This window comes from Barbus barbus, assembly GCF_936440315.1.
Source record: "Barbus barbus genome assembly, chromosome: 13".
Classification (NCBI taxonomy): domain Eukaryota; kingdom Metazoa; phylum Chordata; class Actinopteri; order Cypriniformes; family Cyprinidae; genus Barbus; species Barbus barbus.
In genome coordinates, this window is record NC_136741.1 from 24,777,863 (window position 1) to 24,794,104 (window position 16,242).

The following is a 16,242-nucleotide window of genomic DNA, read 5'->3' on the forward strand; positions in this document are numbered from 1 at the left end:
TGTTACCTTTGGTTTGGGTCTTCCGCCTCAAGGCACAACTTTGCATCATTCTCACATGTCAGCACAATCAGGGCTAGTGACTCGCCCTCGTGGAAAATAATTTCTCATCGCCCTCTCAAAGAGGAAATGACAGCAGCGATGACATTCTGCCAAAAGGAGATCTCACTGCGAGACCAAACAGCCCCTCTAATCTAGACAGGCCTCTCCAGGCCAGAAACGTATCTCGACACTACTGTGGCGACATTCTGAGAACAAAACCCCAGCACGTTTGGACAGACGAGTTTTGTCTTTTCTTTTGTGTTTTCTTCAATTTGCTTCCAGACCTTGTAGGGCTAATGCCGGTCCAGCAGCTCATACAAACAAAGCTCGCTATTTGTTTAATAACTGATTGCTGCCATGACTACAGTAAACAAGGGGGGAACAGGGCCTTTTCTTTCTGTTTATGAACAAACACATCTTCTCGCAAAGAGCAATTTAACATTAACCAGGTGGAATGATCAACAGATCCCATAGGTTACACAGAGGGCGAGCCGAAATGTAAACACACTTCAGAAAAAGAGCAAGCGATGGGACGAAAAGAATGGAAGAAGGCGGGCAAGCATGTATGGACAGCAAGGTCAATGCAAATGCAGCCCGTCTTGAATAAACAGTTGGAGGAGAATCTCAAGACAAACAAACAGTCATTCTCCTGACATTTAAAGAAGCATTAGGACGGGTGGGCTGCAGCTGCTAACGGCCAACTTGAATGCAAAATAGATGGGGAAGGGGGGTGTCGCTCAACAGGCCAGATCTCACGGACCTCACGTTCCTCCTATACATCCGGCTCGGTTTGTGGAACAAACACACATGTAGCATCATCCTTATTGCCTCTGCGAAAACAGCAGCAAGGAACTTGTAAAACCTGTTAAACATTACCACAGTCAATTACTCAGTAACTAGTCCTTGGAAAATATCAATTATGGCTGTGGGTTCTTGTCTATTTACAATGACAAAGCGTTGAGTTTGATTGTACTGTAAACATTCACAATGGTACTGACTAAGGCAGTAAAAAAACAAGCATTTGATAGGTGGTGTATATATAAACAAATATAAACTATTCTCTTAAAGGGATAGTTCACCTAAAAAAGGTATTATCCTTTACTCACCCTCATGTTATTGCAAATGTATGCTTTCAGAAGAATTGGAATATAGCGGTGGAGTTGTATGGACTGCTTTTTGGGGATTTGGCAGCATAAATCTATTTCCTTGAAAAGAGAAGCTAGAACATTCTTCATAATATCTACCAGAATATATAATATTGAACATTATATATAAATGTTTGGTGTCAGTACGTTTTTTAAGAACTTTTTTCAGCAAGGATGCATTAAATTGCTCAAAGGTAACAGTAAAGACTTCTGTTCTTTGAACACAAAATATTAAGATTGTTTAAAACATTAATAATAAGAATAAATGTTTCTTGAGCATCAAATCAGCATAGTATCAGTACTGGTTGCCAAAAGGTTTGAGATCACAGGAAAAATCTACATTTTAAAACCGATTAAAATAGAAAACAGTTGTTTTAAATTGTAATAATATGTCAGAATATTAATATCTTTATATGTGAATGCAGATTGTTCAGCTTCTTTCAGAAACATTAAAAAAATCATACAGCCCCCGCAACTTTCGTGTGTATACTTCATTATTAACTCATCAACCGTCATTAGGGTGAGCAGATAAGTAGAATTTTCATTTGTGTGTCAAATCACGAAAGTAAAGTATTGAAAACATCCTTTTTAATCATTCCTAACAGCGTAGTGTTTTGATTTTTCAACTTCCTGTCTTCTCAGTCCAACCGTTCTCACATTCATTTCATTTAACTCTCCAAAACGATTTACTCTGAAGAGCAACAAAACCAAGTGATACAGGGGTCTAAACACATATTTATTACACATCGAGAGGAATGTAATAAGATCTTTATGCGTGAAATCCAGATTGAAACATATCATCAGACCATCACCGCTAACCGATGCCGGCGCTCTGCAATGTTGCGCACAATGATTCAAATAAATATGAACCCATTATCACACTACAAGCTAGAGAAATGAACAAGAAATGAACAATCAGGATGCCGTCAACCGGAAGACAACTCCAGTGGAGAGGCTAAATAGATGTATAATTTCAAAAGGTATACAAAACAGTTTGCCGCCTCTGAATGAATTTACGACAAAGTCTGTGCGGCGTTTAAAGCCCTGCTGTGCAAAGACTATGATGGAACGCACAGAAGTAAGGCAGACCACGGTATTTTTAGCGAAACAGCCAAGAGAGACCAAAGTAAATAAAAAAAGTCTAATGAGTTTTAATGCAGCCGATACCAGGATAGAAAGGCCAATTTTGGGATGTGGAACTACAGTCATGAGCGGTTTACGGCAAACTCCTGAGCGACTCTCCTTCAAGCGACATTGAAGGATTCGTTCACAGACAGCTTTGTGATGATTAGCGCACACGCACGGCAGCGAAGAGTCGGTAACCGTGAGCTGGGTCTCACCGTGAGGCATCGAGCCGTGGGGAAGGAGGCCTTCACTCAAAAGGCCCCACAGCACAACGGACAAATTAGAACTGTCAAACACCCGCACGCACTCTGCAAAGAAAACAAGGCATTCAATCTCCTGCATCCTCTGGGACTGGCCAAAGTGCATATTGTTTTAATATTATTTAAAAGTGTGTCATATATTTTTAATCATTGTTACTCGAAATTCGTGCAAGGAACGCTCCCGTGGGTGGAGAGAATGCGGACTTTTGAAGAAATGTGTCAAACGCGTATTTGTGGGACAGGGAGTTTAGCCTCCGCGAACTTTGTCTAATTAATATTTCCAGTCTAAACCATGAGAGGGCCTGTATTATTAGAAACATTATCTTGGGGGTAAATTACCCAGTTGCACTGCCATAGTGTCAATTGGTATTAATGAAAAAAGGCAACAACATAACTACAGCCAAGCAGAGCAACCTGGATACTCAATGCATGATTTACAGGCCCAATAGAATCATCATACTGCTTGTTAAAAATGACTGTAAATATACAAGCACAAATATATGTGATTGAAAAGCATCAATTAAATGCTTGACGGCACTAAAAAAAAAAAGGCACTTAAATTACACTGTTAGATTTTAAAAAAAGCTAATTTGATATGAAAAGACCATGTAAAATCTATGTAAAAGTGAAAAAAGTATGTACAAATCTGAATGTTTTTCTTAAAAAAAAAATCTACCACATTGTGATTAGTGATTAGTGAATTAGTGATTAGTGAAGTGACATTCAGCCAAGTATGGTGACCCATACTCGGAATTCGTGCTCTGCATTTAACCCATCCAACGTGCACACACACAGCAGTGAACACACACACACCGTGAACACACACCCGGAGCAGTGGGCAGCCATTTATGCTGCGGCGCCCGGGGAGCAGTTGGGGGTTCGGTGCCTTGCTCAAGGGCACCTCAGTCGTGGTATTGAGGGTGGAGAGAGCGCTGGACATTCACTCCCCCCACCTACAATTCCTGCCGGCCAGAGACTCGAACCCGCAACCTTTGGATTACAAGTCCGACTCTCTAACCATTAGGCCAGGACTTCCCCAATTTGTAATTCCCATCACATTTTAAATTTTGTGTTGTGCTTACCAGCGTTCTGTGTTGGAAATGATGATAGTTAGCATTAAATAAATCATAAAAATGTATTAATATTTTCACAATTTGTGAATAATTTGACAAAATAAAAAAAATTATCTTTGGACTGGGACAGAGAACAAAAAATAATAATATAAAAAAACATTTGGAAAGCAGCTAAAAATGTATTAAATAAAAAATACCAATAATAAGGCATAGATAAAAGTTTCTAGGATAGTTTTAAAGTGACTTTCTAATAAAAAAAAAGAAAGAAAAATCAACCCTTGGAACATAAAAGTGCCTGAAGTTGAAGAAACACAAACATACGGGAGAAAAAAAGCAAATTAATTACCAACTGTGATTGTGCAAATAAGAGCTCAGGTCTGTGTTGCTGTTTGTGAAGTTTTTACATGAGAAATTATTATCAAAAGCTCTAATAACAACCATAATTGTTTTGTCAATACATGACAAGAAAATGTTAAGACAATCACTCCATAAACACTTTTTTAAACGCTTACAGCATTGATTACAAAATACACAATAGGTCACGCTCATCAACATTTGTTTGGCTTTATCAGGCATAAACATGCTGTAGATCTCAGCGATTTTCAGAGCATGCATGCACAAAACCTAATTTCTGCACAAAAACATTTCACGTCAAAGCTCACGTCTGTGAAAAGTAAAAACCATAGGGGAACCCCGAAAGACTACTTTGCAACATTTAGAAATCACATGGCCTCTCTATAGTTTTATACAACAAAGATTCCTCACCGCAATCAACCACAACATCGCTTGGTATAGTTTCCATCCTGCATACTTGGCCAATATCGAGAAAGGGATATTGAACAGCTGTGAGGTGCCGGTGCCAAATTGTAGAGTTATTTTCAAAAGCGAAATATCTTTCTGAATGTTTACTACAAAATGCGTGTTGCAAAATGAGCAGACATATGGCATTCGTTCTGCCATGCTGATGTCAGGCACCAGGTTTGTGCTTAAGAGGCATAAACATTTCAAAATACTGAAAGGGTTAAAAAGAAAGGGTTGAGTCCCCTGTCTTCCATTAAGCAGTTAAACCAAAGGTAAAGGGCATGCTGGGGGTAAACGGCAGAAGACCTTGCGTGAAACCGACGAGCGCTTTAATGGAATCGGCTTTATAACAACTCTTTTTTTTTTTTTTGTGTGTAAAATGCAGTCCGTGTCAGGGAGATGCGTCCCACCCATAAAGTAAGCGCAATTACAACGTACAGTGGGCTCTAACGCAAGGACATAGTTCATCATGCCATTTTCTGCAATTCCCAGCTGATTAGGGTCATTATGTTGGAACCCTGATTTATGCTGTCATTTCCGCTCACCCTATCCTGCATCAATGAATCTTAATGAATTGGTAAATAAGGGTGAGGATTACACTCTGCGACACCGAAACATTCCTCACCCTCCACACCACCAGATTTATGGAGCCAATTAGGGACTAACGGAGAAAATTGGCTGGCAGGAAAATAATATTCTTTATGGTACAAAATGGAAAAGCATTCGCGCTGAAGGGCAATTGTATTGTCAGCATTAAATCCATAAAATATCCCCTCCACCCAGAGAAAGAGAGAGAGACAGACTTTTTTGGCAATCATTCTAAAATTACAAAAAGAAATCACATCCAGAAAAGAATATTTTTTTGGAGAGGTAAAGCATTTTATTTATCACTTCCCAAAAAGGCTACTTACCAGACTCCAAATTATTAAGCTCTAAAATATAAATTGTACTGAGCAGCAAAAAAATTATTTCTACCTTCAATTCCAACGTTCATGCAGTTTTCAAAAAATGTATAAATAAATAATTATTTAAAAATTATATATATACATAACATAAACATACATACATAAACAAACATACATAAATCAATTACGAGAATTAAGAGGGTGACACTGTAGGATTTACTGCGAGTGCATTAAGGAGCCGTCGACATAAACGTGATAGTGTAAAAAGGGATTTAATAAACACGTGCACCCGGCTTGTCCCGTGACCATGAATCATGCACTGGCACACAAATCGCCCTTTAAACCAATCAGTCTTCTCCATGATCAAAACAACAGCGCCCGCCGCGTAACAGCTAACCAACGTTGTGCTTCAGTTCTTTAATTTTTTTTTTTTTTCTGAGCTGACAAAAAAATGGAAATACAAAAAGATGGCCAGGAGAAAAAGAATATAAGGCAGGGAAAAAAAACGCAAGTATCTGTGAAAAAAAGCCTGAAGTGAGACCCACCTCTTCCTATTAATGGCAGCATCTTAGAGGCACACTCAGTGTGCTAACGAGCCCCCTTTATGTATTACATATTGTGACTAGACTCGGAGAGTAACAGCGGCTCTCCACATCAAACACGCAGAGGCCTGTTATTAGACGGAGGGCTGGGAGAGAGGCTGTGTGAAAAGAAGTGGAAAATTAAAGTTGAAGCCAAGCAGGAAAGGCCTTAATTTACTGGCATGTACAGTATGCAAATGAGATTTCTCTCTGCTTAACTGCATCATTTATGTCCATAATAACGGCATCATCATTATGGGACTCAAATTAAATTACAGCATAATTAGCATATCAAAGTGATTGGTTAAAGTTTAAAACAAATACCCAATTTTCGCTAATTAAAAGCTGTAATCGGCACTCATGTAACTCAGAATGAAAACAGCCAAAACAAATATGTGTTTTCGAGTGGCGGGAAGCTGGGGGAGGGCTTTTGTCTTGCTCATGCGTGATGAGGGAGGGGCTTACGGAGGCTGGATGCGTCTTACCTGGCGGACTTCACACCCTCAGGTTCCATTTCCTAGAGACGCTCTGATCAAAGGTACCATTTCCTACACTTGCCACTTTGGAACTCATCAATATAATAAAAAAAAAATCACTTCACCGCTGATCCGATGGGTGGGAGAGGGGGGAAAGTGAAAGAAATATGTGAGAGAGATGGGGGTGGGATGACATCTGAGGGCTTATAAACTTACATTTGAAAGGGGAAGGAAAGCACCTCCACTTTCCAGCCGAATTATCATGAATAATGACATTTAATGATGGCTGTTTACCGAAAGCAACTGCAACAGAAATGACAGCACTGCAACCCAAATCATCCCACAAAAAACCCTCAAACCTGGACTTGACTGATCACAAAAACAGTTTGTGTGATGCATTCTCCTTTTTTTGATCCGTAGCTTTAAGACTTTCATGTCACCACATTATTGATTTCATTCCGAATTTATGACGCACTTCTCCATTCCTGGAGCAAAATCTGAGGTCTTAACTCTCAGACATAAGTCAATCTCTCCTCACCAACCCCCCCAGGACTTGGTCTCGATTGACTTCGCCAAACCGCACCAACAAACGAATCAGAGCCTGGGCACATTACTTTTGAAAATTTAAAGAAGTGCTATTTTATTTTATTCATTGAGGAATCCATTATAGGCCGTATTGCTGAGAAGTATGTAAATGATGTGCCTTTCAAGGTAGAGTCGGGGCAGAATCCTCTCCATCAACTAATGACACCGCTCATTACATGCAGAACAGAGCGGAATGAAAGTGCTCCTGTCTGCGGCAGCGTCTTCTCTGTGTAAATCCCTATGAAATGCTAATATCTCACTTCTAATTAAAGGATACTAAGTCCAAATGTACCTAGGCGCCAGTAACATAAATTTTATTATTTAATTTTTTTTCCAGCCGTTGCAGCCGTGCATAGGCTTCATTCCATTAATTCATATTTAATACCACGGCTGCTCAAGCGTTCTTCTCTTTTTTGCTTTCATTGCCCTTTTTATTTCTTTCTTGTCTTCTTTTTTTCAATCACTTGTGGCCCACGATTACAAACAGATGCTCATTGTGAGCAGAGGCATCATTATGGGGTTGTGAAACTATAGTTTTCTGCAGGTGCACGAGCGCCTGGCCACACAGAAGTTTGCACAAACAGACTCATGCGCACATGAGGTGCTAAAACTATCTATCGGAAAAAAACAACACTTGAGTAAACCGGTATGGGCTCTCTGAGCCTGTACACATTTACTGTATTTACACATGTCTGCATGTAAACATGTTTACAACAAGTGTGCAGCCATTCTACGAATTTGACCTTGAAGTCTGCAAACAACAGCCACACAAAGTTCATTAAAAGAAGGTTAAAAACAATGCCGTTCCCTTTTGCCTGAAAGACAAAGCTGGCTTTGTGCATTGCTTTTTCTAAAGCACAAAATGCAAGGAAAATTGATCACTTTGGTATCACCGTTGAATTAAAAAGCCTACCTAATGGTTAGTATGAAATACGGCCTAATTAGGGCCTTGGTTTTATAGCACCTGTTAACGTAGTTATCACTTACAACATTGTAATGTCAAAATCAATACGGATTACTTATGTCCTATCCGCCTCCATTCCACGAGGTGACAACAGTTTATCTATCTTTGCACTTATTAGGCAGAATTGAGCCAGACAGCGTTTAGAATAAAGAACCAAAACTCAATCTATGCGTCCTTCTTCGTATGGTATTACTCACACAACCAAACCTAATCAAAGCAATTTATTTCAGCCTGAAAGTAGTAAAACACTTCACAGCAAAATATTGTCACCGATTTCACTACTGTCTGCAAAAACAGACTCATTTGTGGAACATGAGGGGAGAAAGGCAGCTGTTTGAGTGAATCTCATCTTTTAGTGAAAGCTGTCAAAAAGAAAGAAAGAAAAAAAGTTATAATAATGTTACAAATATATTATAATTTGTTTAAAGAAAATAAAATCTGTTTTTGGATCACTAACAAATTTATATTTATATTTTCATGGCAATTAAATATTTCTTTATCAATTCTCATAAATGAATAAATAAATAAATAAATAAATAAATGTGAAAGACAGACAGAGATAGAGAAAAACAAACCTATGGAGAGATGGATCAACGGATGTATGGATACAAAGTCAATTATTAATGTTTAGACAAATTAAATTCCCATTAAAAATACATTTAAAAATATTTGCATGTTTTTATAAAATATATTTGACACTATATAAAACACTATATTGTACATACTATTGTTTTTATTATTATATTAATTTAAAATATTACTCTTCTTTTTAAAGTCATATAACAGTTCCATAAGATTCACCAACATAAAGAAATAGAGGACATGTCAAACTTGCAAATATAAATGTAAAGGAAAAAAGGTAATAACAAAATGCAGGTAATAACTCCACCAAATTCTAATCTCAATTTAAAACCATGTTATGACAATATACCCATAGATCAGGTGTAGCCTGCACTGAAGTGTCTGCCTGATTCAGATCTAAGGTTACAGCGGCTGACCTTTAACATTCCTCAATGTCCCAGAATGCCATTCATCTACAGCTGCAGATAACGCTGAGTAAATATCATAAGCATGAGGATTTTAGGATTGAGGTGAGGCCGGCCACATCCTTAACCTACAAGGAAGAGGGCGAAGAGAGATCTACCATTTAAGGGCCCTTTCCTCTGCTGTAAACCATATCCGTGTCCTGTCATTTCTCTTGGCATTAGCGTTCTTTATCGGTCCTTTGATGAAGGCTCCTTCACCTAATCATATAAGCCACGTGTTCTGAAAACCTACATTAAATCGCATGGATTCTTTTACACGTTACAGACACAAGCAGAATGAAAGTCCTAAAGATACTCACCAATCAGAGAAGAGAATAAAATAGCTTGATTGGTCGGCTAGCGCTTGAGGAGTCTCGTGTATGAGGGTGCAATGGAGAGAGGAGGGACACAACCTGTGACTGCACTAATCTGTTCTGAAACACACCAACCCTTATCCCCTGCTGATATATACCTAAACAAGACAAACACAGGCAACCAGTGAACAGGCAACCACAACAAACAAAAGGGTGAACAACTGAAAGAGAGAGAGAGAGAGAGAGAGAGAGAGAGAGAGAGATACAAGACGAAAGAGAGAAGTACTATTAAAGTCATTTAGTAGACGGCGACAAAAGGTAAAAAGTACAAAACTAAATTTAAAAAGCACCTTAAACTTACCCCCAAAAACTAAAGATACTAAAGAAGTAAACATTCAGATAAAAATCAATCTTAATTTTGACAATTAAGCTCATTTCTTCCTAATTCTAACTGCAAAAATAAAACAAAATAATAAATAAAATAAATTATTATTTTTTATTTTAAAATTAACAAATATCTGAGTATGAATAATAATTTAAAATAAAAAGGCAATAGCATAGTTTTAGATCATTAAGAAATTTATAATCATATTTTCATGACAATTAATAAGATTTCTTCTCAAACACCATAATGCCAAAATGAAAAATAAAACTAAACTAAAAAAAAAAAAAAAAAAAAGAATCTGGGCAAATTAACCAAAATACTGATAATGACTAATGAATAATTTAATAATAATAACACTAAAACTGTTTTAGACTGTTAGACTGTAAATATAAATATAATTTAGACCACATCTATATTTTCATGCCATTTCTACCATAATACCAAAATATAATCAAATAAAATTAAATAAAAATAAAATTTAGGGAAAATGACCCATCCTGCACTAATGTTTTGTCCAAGCAGATGCTCTCTAGAATTATAATACCCCTTGCCTTAAAGAAACTGATTGTACATTATGTAAACTAAAGGCTATTGGCTACAAGCTTTCATGAAATGGCCTGCCCCAACTTCCTGTTTCAATAGGAAATTAGTTAATGCAGCAAACACACAGGTGTTAATAAAGACATTTCATAAGAAAGGATGAAATATGAGCGGCTGTAGACCGAGAGAAAGAGAACCCAGTGAGGCAAAAAGCCTAAATATCATTAGCAAGCATGCGCCGAGACGTGGGTTGAATAATGTAATATTGAGGGGCAAGGCCTGTGACATTTGTTTCTTATTGTCTAAGTGGAAGGCCTCTACCCCGGGCCGGGCCCCTGGCCTTCCTTCTGCACTGTTTTAACAGAGATGAAACCATATTAGGCCGTGTATGCTAAAGTAAACAATAACAGTTGCAATGAGATGGACATTTTTCAGCTAATGGTCATTCCAGTTTTCAGTCCTGGACTTAAGCTCTTTGCTTCTTTCTTTTTTTCCCTCCCTCCCCCGAGCTTGGGAGGACTGTGTTTATGAATAACAACTAAAGCAGCCGGTCCCCGACCTGGTGCAAAACACACATAGATAGAACAGTAAATAGATCTGCTTTTAACATGCCTGTTCACTTTATTTGTTTGATATGTTGAATTAGCTTTCAGTCTACAGTGAAAGAAAAAAATCAGAGACAAGTAAAGTGCATGCTATTTTGTCCATGTAATAATATTAATTGAAGTTATATTTTAGTATTATACAATATTTTAGCCCAAAAGATAATGCAGCTCAGAAAAAGTTTGAAAGAGAGGGATTAAAAAAAAATAATAATAATTCTTCAAAGCAGGGTCTTTTTTTGGATCCAAGGATGTAAACTGAACCAGACAGACCTCCTGTTGCAGACCCCCTGATTCTCATAAAACATTGCAAATCAAAATCCTTATACAATCTCAATATACTTTACCTAACATTATATATCCACATTCTCAACAAGATTTATATTATTTGAATATTTCTCTCTATATAATAAAACTCTAGTATATTATATTTTATGCTTCTTTATACTCAGTAGTTTAATATTATACCATCACTACCGTATTTGCCATATAACGGGCAGCCAAACAACGTTACCTTTTTACAATTTTCAGTTTATTATTTTGATCCAAATAAATCAATGAATTTTGAACCAGTTTAGAAATTAAGACGTCTGGAAAATTTGAAATCAGTTTGAAAAAAGCTTATGTAAAGCACCATTAAGTTAGTACTAAAGTAAAACCTTTGCATAAATAATTAACCAAAGCAATGTTTTTTTATATATGCCATTGTGAAATCAGTTACCTTTCCATACAAAGGAACATTAGTGCATAACATTTGTTGCATACACAGTATTTTTGCAATTCCATTTGGTGCCAAAAGCGGTGCAGAAATTACACACTTCACCTTTAAGAAAGTCCAAAGCCAAACTCTCATTACGGAGTTTAAAAGCCACAACAAAACTTCAGCTAACCAGTGTAGGCGTATCTCCTTTCCTCCCCACAGCACAAATACACTCCCCCTCTCTCTTTGTCTCTCTCTCTCTCACACACACACCTTTCAAAATCAAGCTGTTTATTTACTTAATGTTAAAGCTATTCCATTAAGCAGCCAGGCCCAGGTGCTTCATCCCTAAAAGGGATTTTGCTTCCTCAAATAAATACCATGGCAAGGCACTGCCAAAATGATATTGACCATGAATATAACAAATGTTATATATAACCGATAGAGAACAATAAATATCAACCTATACGAGTCATTAAGGACATATACTTTAAATTTCAGTGAATGCTTGGAGTTTATGATGATTTATAAACATAATCAGATCATTGTAAGGTGTATTTCTAAGGAAGGCAAGCTAAGACTAAGCCCATATTGTATGGCTTACCTGCTTATGTTCAACAATGTGCTAATGATTTCACTTTCGCCTTACCAAAATGAGTTCACCTATGTGGTGTATTTGCATTGCTAGTACAAAGAAAACAAAACGCCTAAAGGGGGAAAAAACACAACCTTACTTAAGAAAATGCATTCATTTGATGTTGGAAGCACCATCTATAATCATTCTGTCGTTCAATTTGACCCATTTAAAATACGGTCATCTCTTTTCAGTTGGATGAAAAAATTGAAAAGTGATGCAAAAAAGAAAGGAAAAACAGAGTATGTCTTCAGATGAAAAGAAGACAAACTGAGCTTTGTGATATATGTGACAAACACTCCTTGCAGAGCGTTTTTGTGGACAGATTTCCCTTTCATCTCTCTGAAGACAACTCCTCTGACAGAAGCCGAGACTGTTGCCTGCCTGACTGCCATCACTTCCATTCAGTACAAAGATTCTGTCACGAAGACTCGCTCCGACGCAGTGGCAGACCAACTATATCAAAGCCTTTCCTCCTCTAAGAGAACAGAATTCATTCAGTTATCAAGACAAATATAATGGATTTGTAATTGTCATTTTCTAATAAGCATTTAGAGAAGAGCCTCATTCTGCACTTTCTAGTAAATAAACAGCATCTACCCAAGTCAGTAGAGGCACAAATCTGTTAGATATATTAGATAAAATAGCCTTGTACCTTTTCCTTTTTCAGATGTTCAGTTTACTAAATATATCAATGAATTAGGAATCAGTTTAGAAATATTTAGCTTAAAGCACCGTAAAAGTAGTCCAAAAGTAAGACCTTTGCATGAATCAAAAACCAAAGCAATATATTTGATACATGCCATTGTGAAATCAGTTACTGTCCATACAAAGAAGTATGCATTATGTTAATTGCACAAACAAAACTGTTAGATATGTTGGATAAAATATTACCTAACATAAAAATAACAGAAGGAAAAGTAGCTAGTTAAAAAAACATGGTGATTTGGACATGCTCCACCTCTGAGGTTTTGTCCTTTTCAATTGTTTCCAATCATACAACGTCATAATTTTGGCATAATTTGGCCAACAGTTATTTAACAGTACCATTACATAAAAATAGCAGCATAGCAATGCCATTATTTTTTTGTAATTATTGTAATTGTCCATACTGTATTTCTATGGTATTATCATTACACACTTCCACAATACAGAAAAATGCGGACACTTTCATGATTAACAAAAAAAAGAGAAGCTGGCGCTAATTCTTTCGTTTCAGATGTTACCGCTCGAAAAATTCATTTTATTACAGCAGCGTTATAAACCTCTCTGGAGTTATGCACACGGGCGCATAAACAACTGTGTGACTAGCATAAGCATTTAACTTTCTCGTTAGCAATCTCCCCCGTGTGGCGCTTTAGCCATGCTGGCTTGTTTATTATGTTCATAGCTTTGACAGAAAAAGAGATTTAAGTGAACTCCTACGAATCTGAAGCACTTGTAAATGCATAGAAACACACTCAGCTGTAGAAACAGGGGAATTGGGGGCTTACCAGATGCTAATGCTAATACAAAGTAATTTTCAACATGATGCTGATACACAGAATTACATTTTTTTTTGTAGTAAGCAATAAAATGTACTCAGAAGAGCTATTACATGGACCCTAATCCACCCCTGTGCCCTAACATGCATCAATATACAACTTTTCATTTGGTATTACCTCAGAATTTCCATCTTTGTGGTTGCCGTAAAATGAGAGGATGAGGCAAATAAAGTAAATAATCAAGTGTATGATCTTCAGAGGCATTCCAATTTAGCCCTTGGCAGGCGCCACACAGCATGCAAATATCATATTTTCCCCTGCTGTTTAGCTCTCTGAAAATGTACTTAAGAGTTTAAGTGGATATACACTTACTTTAACTTATGGAAGTGTGGTTGAGTGGGGATATCCATACAGAAATAAACGTGTGTTTCTGCCGAGAAGTGGACTGAATTAAATATATAAGTCTTTTTGCGTTAGAACAAAGTGTATGATAAATCAAAAAAAGTTTTAAAAGTCTGTAAAGTTATCAAAAGCCAGATTCTTCAGTACCATTCTTGTCATAATCTCCAAATTCTTTTTACTGAAATAAAAAGACAAAAGGACAAAGATACTGGTTATTCTACAGTGTTTGTAGTGTGTAATGACAAAAGAGTGAGGTCAACAGACTAATGATGCAGAAAGAAGGCAGGGGCAGCTTTTTAAGAAGGTGCATCTCGTAAGAAAAACAGAAAGAGAAAACAAACACACAGACATAGTCAACTAGGCTTGCATATTTGGGTGTGTGAATGTGTCTGTAAGCATGAGCTCATGGGAAAGGATGGGAAGTCCCTTCCTTGTCCACTATGATAGAGATAGAACAGACACACAAACTCGATCCCTCTCACACCCTGTGCCTTAATACTCTGCGTGAACACCCCTATTTCACTTCTATGGTTTGATCCGGTCTCCTTGTCTGCTGCTTAGGGCTGTTCCATTCTGGAGCAGACAGGTTGGGAAACCTGTTTGGAAATCAAATATCATTTCACACATTGTTTGGTGCCACTACTGGCTAAACTATCCTCATTATAGTACCTGGATAATTCAAAAAGTCTTATTAATGATTGACAATGACTGTTTTAAATATGGTGATTTCTCAGCAACTCAACAAAGATTGATAAAAACCAAATCGTTTCTTGAAAGCAAGACAGACGATGAACACAGGAAACAAAAGACCTGTGCAGTTAGGCAAATAAGCGGTCCTGTTTAGCGGTAAACTTTGACAAAAATAAACCACCTCTCCTTTTCTCTCAACCTTGAGAAAAGCACACAAACACAAGAGCTTCAACAAATCAAGTGATTCATTAAACTAGATATAGAATAATAGCACAAGACCTGCCCTCTGTAGTCAACAAACACACACACACATACCCACGTGCATCCACACTCATACACAGCTCCACTGGAGTCTAATAACTAATCATTTGTTTACCTTCTCCAAGGACTTGCTTATTTGCGGCCGTCTTCAGTTCCAGTGCTGCGTTTAACCTCCCTGGCCTGCAGAGACAACAAGCACAGAGGAAAAGCTCTAGATGTAAAATTACTGCAGCTGTCACAAATCATCAGTCATCTCTGTGCGTACAAAATGACATTAAAAGTAAGCTATTTTGATAGTGCAGACAAACTAATGAGGACTCAATCGTGGACATAGCGAATAAGCACATCATCTACTAAACAGAACTTGAGAGAACAGAAAAACACGCTTTTATCTTTTAACCGTTAACTACAGTATGGAAATGTGTGATTCATCGCCCTTATTAATCCATTTCATTTTCAGCGTTAAACTTTAACTTTATATCAAGCAACAGTTGTACCGTAGAGTTTACAAAAAATCTGCTGCTAAAACTAGATTAGTTTCCAAAACATAACAATACCATTTTTTTGGGCATATTTAATACCTTTTTTAAAACTTTTTAAAAAGAAGTCTCTTGTGAACAAAATGCTGCATTTATTTGATCAAAAAGACAGTAAAAACAGTAATGTAATGAAATATTTTTAAATTTTTAAATATCTATTTTCTATATATATATATATATATATATATATATATATATATATATATATATATATATATATATATATATATATATATATATATATATAAAACAAATTACATATATATAGTTATAATTCATTTCTGTGAGAAGTTTTCAGCATTACTCCAGTCTTCAGGGACACATGGTCCTTCAGAAATAATTTTAATTAGCTGATTTGGTGCTCAAGAAACATTTCATATTATTATCAATGTTGAAAACAGTTGTGCTACTTAAAGTTTTTTTTATTTTTTTTCAGGATTATTTTATGAAGAAGAGAAACTTCAAAAGAATAGAATTTATTTTAAATAGAAATCTTTTGAAAAAGTATAATTTTTTTGGGCATGGTGTCACTACTACCAATATGTATTACCATGGTATTTTTAGAAGTACCATGAAATACAACATAAACCCATAATGCATGAATTTCAGTTTCAGACGGTCATAGTATTATATGCCACAATGTATTATATGCCTTTTTATAAAGTACCTCCTCCTAAAAGCCAGTGAGGCAAACAAGCTCACATTTACAGTC

The 16,242-nt window shown here is 36.7% G+C and overlaps 1 protein-coding gene across 5 annotated transcripts in view; it reads right to left on the reverse strand.

The window, feature by feature from the left end:
• The window catches only part of LOC306879626 (forkhead box protein P1-B-like), a 198,780-nt gene that overhangs the window by 113,718 nt on the left and 68,820 nt on the right, over positions 1-16,242 (reverse strand). For 3 of the 5 annotated variants that reach the window (XM_079432724.1, XM_079432723.1, XM_079432726.1), the window contains one exon: positions 15,107-15,171. The exons of 1 other annotated variant lie outside the window; for it this stretch is intronic. The gene's annotated coding sequence lies outside the window, so the exon portion shown is untranslated. Of the gene's footprint in view, positions 1-9,299; positions 9,423-15,106; positions 15,172-16,242 lie in introns of those variants that run through there. One more of the 5 variants, XM_079432725.1, reaches the window with a different exon arrangement.